Genomic DNA, 6,718 nt, shown 5'->3' with positions numbered 1-6,718 from the left:
TTTAGATGATATTAGCTATAACACCCTCTTTGGTTCCAGAATGCTATCAAGTCTGACAACTGGAAGGAATTGAACTGACTCTGATGGAATGGGCGGGGCTGACTCTGGTACAGCTCCACCTTCTGGTGCAGCTCCGCCTTTGTGGTTCTGCAGCGAGCACCACTTGATAAAAACGGCTAAATGTGCGCGTGCGGCGCGCGAAACACACGTGCAGCTTGCCACTGATTGCTGTGAGACCGGGTTGGGGGGTGCAGCTGTGGTTGGGACAATTATTACATTAACTGATGGACCTGTAAATTAATGGTTTATAAATAAGGTAGAAATAAGTTCCTCACGCTGATAACTACTCTCTTTGAGGACACGGTGCTAGTGCACTCTCCTACAGCACCTTGACACGACTAAATAAATGTTATACAACATTTTGTGAACATCAATTTATTTGCGTTTATTTGTTATAAATGCCACTGTATAATTCTTGCTGTCAGTATTTGCAAGATATTGGTATTTGGGTCTGTACTGGTTAGACTTAAATGAGTTAAACCCAGGTCTATAGCCCTTGGGTCATAGACAATGAGCTATAAGTATATTGGTTTTTTTATGCTGGGAATCAGGAGTTATTTTAGTGATCATCTTGTTTCTTATTTATTTTTGTCCTGATTGTGCCCTGAGCAATTTTATGACTGAATAAAAACAAATAAAATCAGCATAAATTGAAAAATCATCCTAAATAATCGAGATCTCAATTTCAGTCACCATAATCGTGATTATTGTTTTTGCCATAATCGAGCAGCCCTACATTAAAGGTTCTCCGCAGACCTTAGAGTGTCAGAATGATTTGTAGTCGGTCAGATGATTTCCTCATCAGGTTGCAGCTTTCACGTCATTTCTTGTTGATTCTTGATCTTCAGTCTCTCCCTGTTCAGATCAGAACCCATCAAATGTCAAATCAATCAACTTTTATTTATATAGCGCCTTCCACCAACCTTGCGGGGGCCCAAGGCGCTGAACACGACAGAATAAAATCACAAAAGAGCAATAAGGATAATATAAACAACATTAAAACAAATAGATAAAAAGGTCATATCACAAGCAATTAAGATAAAAACCCATCACAGGAAACCAGACGATAAAAACGAGTCTTACAATGGTGACGGTCGAATAATGAGCGGCAGCTCATTCCAGAGAGACAGATGTGTGTTTCTCTGTAAGTGGGTCACTCTGAACATCAGAGCCTGATTTCTTCTATCGTAGATTATGTTAGATGTTTGTAGCAATTAAAACATTAATTATGACCAATAAGATGTGATATTCCATACAAATATGAAACATCAATCTGATCTTTGAATGTTTAATCAGAAGATTCTAGGCTTCTGTGCTTTTTCAGGGACCATAAACACACTTCGTATTAATTCAGACAGAGTCAGTATATAGTTTATAAAATGAATTTAATTATTTTTCCTAAACTAATGATACATGACAAGATATGAATAATGGGAGGTGGTGTGGTGGACGCTAGATGTTGTAGCAACCGTTCTTTGTATCTGAGAGAAATTGTGAAATCTGGGTGTAAAAGAGTTTGTTGTTTGTTATAAACTAGAGAGTTGTTTATTGATAAAAAACCTCATCAGACTCCAGTATGCAGGCTTACGATACCCTGGTATGAGTTGCTCCCGGCGGTCTGGAGGGTTGCGGTCAGAGTGGTGAGGTCACCGGACGCTGAAACCACGATACTCAGAGATTAGTAGCTTCCTCTGAGTTCAGCTTCCCTGGCCATGAGCTGCAACCCGGGGTCTGCAGGTTAGGTGTCCAAGGTGGATGTCTGAGAGTTGAAGTAGCTCTGAAAAGAGCTGTTGTGTCTGTAATCACTTGCAGCGTCACAGAAAGGTTTTGACTTAAGGTCAAAGGAGATAGTTTCAAAAGAGATGCTTCTTTCCCGATTCTGAATTACTCGGGAAATAATTCTTGTTTTATTAAATTACTTTGTTATGATTTCTGACCAAGTTTGGCCAATCAGAAATTGACACATTTCTGAGTATTTACCAACATCCCTCAGAAAGCCACGCCCTCCTCAGATACAAAGATGTTTTTAACACTGTGAATGTGAATGTATTAAAACTCTTGTGTGAGGTGTATGAGTGTAAACAATGCTGTGATTTGAAGTTTGTATATTTATATACTGTAATTAGATAATTTAATTACCTGATTTTGTATATTTATACAATCTAAGTAATCGATCAGAAGAGGTTGTTTTTATCATCAGGGAGTTTACTTAAACACTTTGTATTGACTGAGAGACAAGAAAGAGAGAAAGTTGGGATCGTTTAAGAATCTTTAATTTCTATAATTATAAATTCTTACAATCTACCAGGACTATCTCAATGATGAATGCATATGGATTTGGATGTTTCGTGTTGGTGTGTGTGTGTGTGTGTTTTGTTCAGAATCTCTAGGCTGAGTAGCGGATCTGGTTGTTATGACTAGGCTACCACGAGGCTTCGATTGCTGATGACATGAGCCGCCATTTTGTGCCGTGACCACGTACCGTAGGGAGTCTCCCGTGTAGATCAGGAATTGCCAGGTCCTCGGACCTTCATGGGTACTGGAGCTGGTTGAAACAGCGGTCGCAGCACACAACGCCCGTCTGAGGATAACTCCGGTTGTAGTCGGCCGGCGTCAGCAAGTTCACCCTTATTTTGAAGGAAAGTCGTTTCGTGGGTACAAACGATGGAATATCTCCAGCTTGACAGATTTCAGCTCAAAGTAGGAAGTACATCTGGCCAGTCTGCACTTCTTAATGATGACAATGGAAATCCTTAGGAACTCGGATGTCCTGGAGCTGAGTTTAACATGTAACTGCTTAAAGTGGAACTTAACGTGGAACTGCATTAAAATGGCGTTGCCTTCTTTTTATATCTCCCAGTTGTTTATGAATCTTAGTAAACCGGATTGGACACATTAAGTAAACAAACCAGATTCTGCCCTACCACAGACGAAAGTTCTGATTGGTTGAAAACAATGTGTCATGCGTTTCCATGGTAATGCATATCAGTGTGTCTGGTGCAGCCCTGTTTATTCATTTAAACACATAACTCATGACATCTTTATTTCACAGATCATTCACCTGATTATTAATGATCAACAAATGCTTTGATTAGCTTATCACAAATAAAGTACTTTGATTAATCAATGAAAAGCGTTCTTCTTCTGTTCTTCTGTCTCCTTCTGGAATGTAAACATACTGAACCAAGCGTCCGACCTTGGCGATGTTACGGTGTGAAGGGGCAACTGTGAAGGCAGACCATTATAAACTTCCTAACGCTACAACAATGATTAACTTGTTAAATCAAGCACATAGTGATTTGTGATATAAATGGATCATTGTAAGAGCAACATTCATTTCAAGACTTTAGTGACTGCTTTGGGCCCCCACACCACCAGGGGGCCCCCAAGAGCACCAAGATGACATGAGAAAAAAGGTTTTAATAACTAACTAATAAAAACTAATATTTCACATGAAAAATAACATTTTTCTATATTACTTTCTGTAGTGTCAATTGGTTTTATTTTGAAGTGCAGCACATTTTACACGTTTCAAAATTTAACCCTTTGATGCGTGGATTATGAAATCTTCAACCATGATTTTTTTAACAATTTTTTTCATTCGTCTTTAGGTGTGAATGAAACAAATTTCAACAAATACTTTTTGTAAAATTTTATAATTTACAAATAATTTATTACATGTCCACCTCAGTGGACAGCTTGCATTCTGAACATGAAATATGTTGGCTTGGCTTACTGAAGTCCAAATGGAGGGGCTCAAATGCAATAAAGTCTTCAACAGCTGTGCTTAATAGCAAAAACTAATAAATAATTTTGAGTACCTGTCCACTGTAGTGACCATTATGCATCAAAGGGTTAAGAACAAAAAATGGTAATCCTAACTTTTTCTTACTGTAAATTCAGTGTTTGTCTGCTGATGTTTCTTTCAAATAGTTGAATTAATATACCACACTTAAACTAAAAATGAGCATTTTTTTTGCTCCAGTAAAGCTAAAATCAACATCCACAAAAATAACTTAATGATGTGTGAGCTAATTACGAAAGATGCTAACAATGGTGGTCATGTTACACAAATGGTGTAGCCTAGGAATGGTGTTGACTTGTTGGTATGGGGGGCCCCAATAGAAACCCTGCTTAGGGCCCCACAAAGGCTAAGGCCTGCCCTGGATGATGTCATCAGTAAGTAAATGCATCAGATGAACTTTGTTGTGTTCAGATCACTTTTAAAAGATAAATTTTAATAAATGATGGCAAAAGCAAGAATTGATGTCATTCTTCTCACCAAAACCTTTCAGGCTCATATAAAACGCTGCTTTACAATAGATCAGCATCTTCAGTCAGAACCAGGAGAACAGACTCTTAACCCTTTAACACTAACGGTAAAATTAGTAACACCATCACTAACATGTGGGGTGAAAATCGCCATTTTTTCCCCCACACTTTAAACCCTGCGGCCAGTATGATGGTGTGGGTAATTACCGCAGTTTTCACTGGATGGTAATCAAGAATGAAGAAGAAAATATCATTTCTATAGCGCCTCTCAAGATAAAAATCACGAGGCGCTTCACAAAAACAAAAACAGAAAATATAAAAATTGTAAAAATATAAAAAAGCATTTCGAAAATGTTTAAAAGTATATTTAAAATGAGCAAGAATAAGCAATTGCGATTTAAAAGAAAATATGTTAAGAAAGAGAGAGTGAATAGGAAAGAGGGAAATCAGTGGATCCTGAGGAAGGTGGAATAGGTGGGGAGAGCAGAATAAAGAGAGAGTGGTGAAGAAGGTCATACAAAAGCCAGCTTGAACAAGTGAGCCTTCAGCTGCTTTTTGAAGGAGACCACTGAGTCCACTGATCTCAGGCTCAGGGGGAGAGAGTTCCAGAGTCTGGGGGCCACAGCAGCAAATGATCTGTCGCCTTTGGTCTTTAGCCTAGTGCACTTTTATTGTCTTGTATTCCTGATTTAATTTCCGGTGCCTGTCTCTCTGATATCTTGCTGGCGGATTTCAGTTGATTCAGACAGGTTTCAGCAGAAAATCCCACACTGACCTTTAGGGAAAAGCCTAAATATAATTATTATGAATATTGCATTACAAGTGGTGAAATGATTGAGCAGTGTGTCATGAAATAATCGGTGATTCTTCAAAAAGACTTTTAGTTTTTAATTTCATTGTGACTCGTTTATCACACGCTGTTACGACCAGTGGTTGGTAAACATGAAGGACACATAACACAGAGGCATGTGCAGGTTGGTGAAATTCAAACAGTTTTTATTATAAATACAGATTTTAAAAACAGGGTATATACAGCAATCCTTAAGTAAAATTTACTACTTTTTAATACCTTTTTTTTACTACCTTCAGAATTTTTTTAAAACCATCACAACACTAAATTGCAAGTGTTAATCAGCGGCCTATTTACACATATTTTAACATATATAACATACAAAAAGAATAGACTTAGAGACTCAATGATGTTGACAACGTATTGCACATATTTATTTTACTTAGAAAATAAGCCAGGCACTTCTGTTCAGCGTTTCAGACAGTTGACCACGAGGCCTGAAATGATGCACAACGACCACTGAATATGACGTCATCATTATGTGACCGGATATGCTAAAGTAGGGCTGCTTGATTATGGCAAAAACAATAATCACGATTATTGTGACTGAAATTGAGATCTCGATTATTTAAGACGATTTTTCAATTTATGTAGATTTTTTTAATTTTTTTATTCAGTCATAAAACTGCTCAGGGCACAATCAGGGCAAAAATAAACAAGAAACAAGATGATCACTAAAATAACTCCTGATTCCCAGTATAAAAAGACCAATATACTTATAGCTCATAGTTTATGACCCAAGGGCAATAGACCTTGGTTTAACTCATTTAAGTCTAACCAGTACAGACCCAAATACCAATATCTTGCAAATACTGACAGCAAGAATTATACAGTGGCATTTATAACAAATACATGCAAATTGCTGTTCACTAAATGTTGCATAGCATTTATTGAGTCATGTCAAGCTGCTGTAGGAGAGTGCACTAGCACCATGTCCTCAGAGAGATTAGTTATTATTTATCAGCGTGAGGAACTTATTTCTACCTTATTTATAAACTATTTATTTACAAGTCCATCAGTTAATGTAATAATTGTCCCAACCACAGCTGCACCCCCACCCCCAACCCGGTCTCACAGCAATCAGGGGCAAGCTGCACGTATGTTTAGCGCGCCGCACGCGCACATTTAGCCGTTTTTATCGGCTCAGGAGTCCGCAGGTACGGGGTGTGTGTCACTCACTCTGGTTAATCCAACAGGGAGCCGGCTCCGAGAGCTGTCTTTAGCGACCGACACATCACTACATCATTCCCTTTCCTAATGTCCTGAAGAACGGTCCGGAGCGCAGGCGGAGTGTTTAGCTAACCTGCAGGAAATGTCGACGACAGTTATCCAGAAAGTAGCTAAGGGTTACCAGAGATGTTTCTCAGGTGTTCGCTAGGTACTTTTAAGATTTAAAAAGTCAAGAAGCGGGTCTGAGAAGCTGTTAGAAATAGCGTCAAAGTCGCTAAGTTAACTTGGCAACACTGGGAGGAGCGCTTCATTTGCAACTCAAGGCAGCGCAAGTGGGAGGAGCAAATAATCGGCTTGTTTTGTTTT

The sequence above is a fragment of the Nothobranchius furzeri genome, chromosome 2 (assembly GCF_043380555.1).
Source record: "Nothobranchius furzeri strain GRZ-AD chromosome 2, NfurGRZ-RIMD1, whole genome shotgun sequence".
NCBI lineage: Eukaryota > Metazoa > Chordata > Actinopteri > Cyprinodontiformes > Nothobranchiidae > Nothobranchius > Nothobranchius furzeri.
This window is presented reverse-complemented; position numbering follows the sequence as displayed.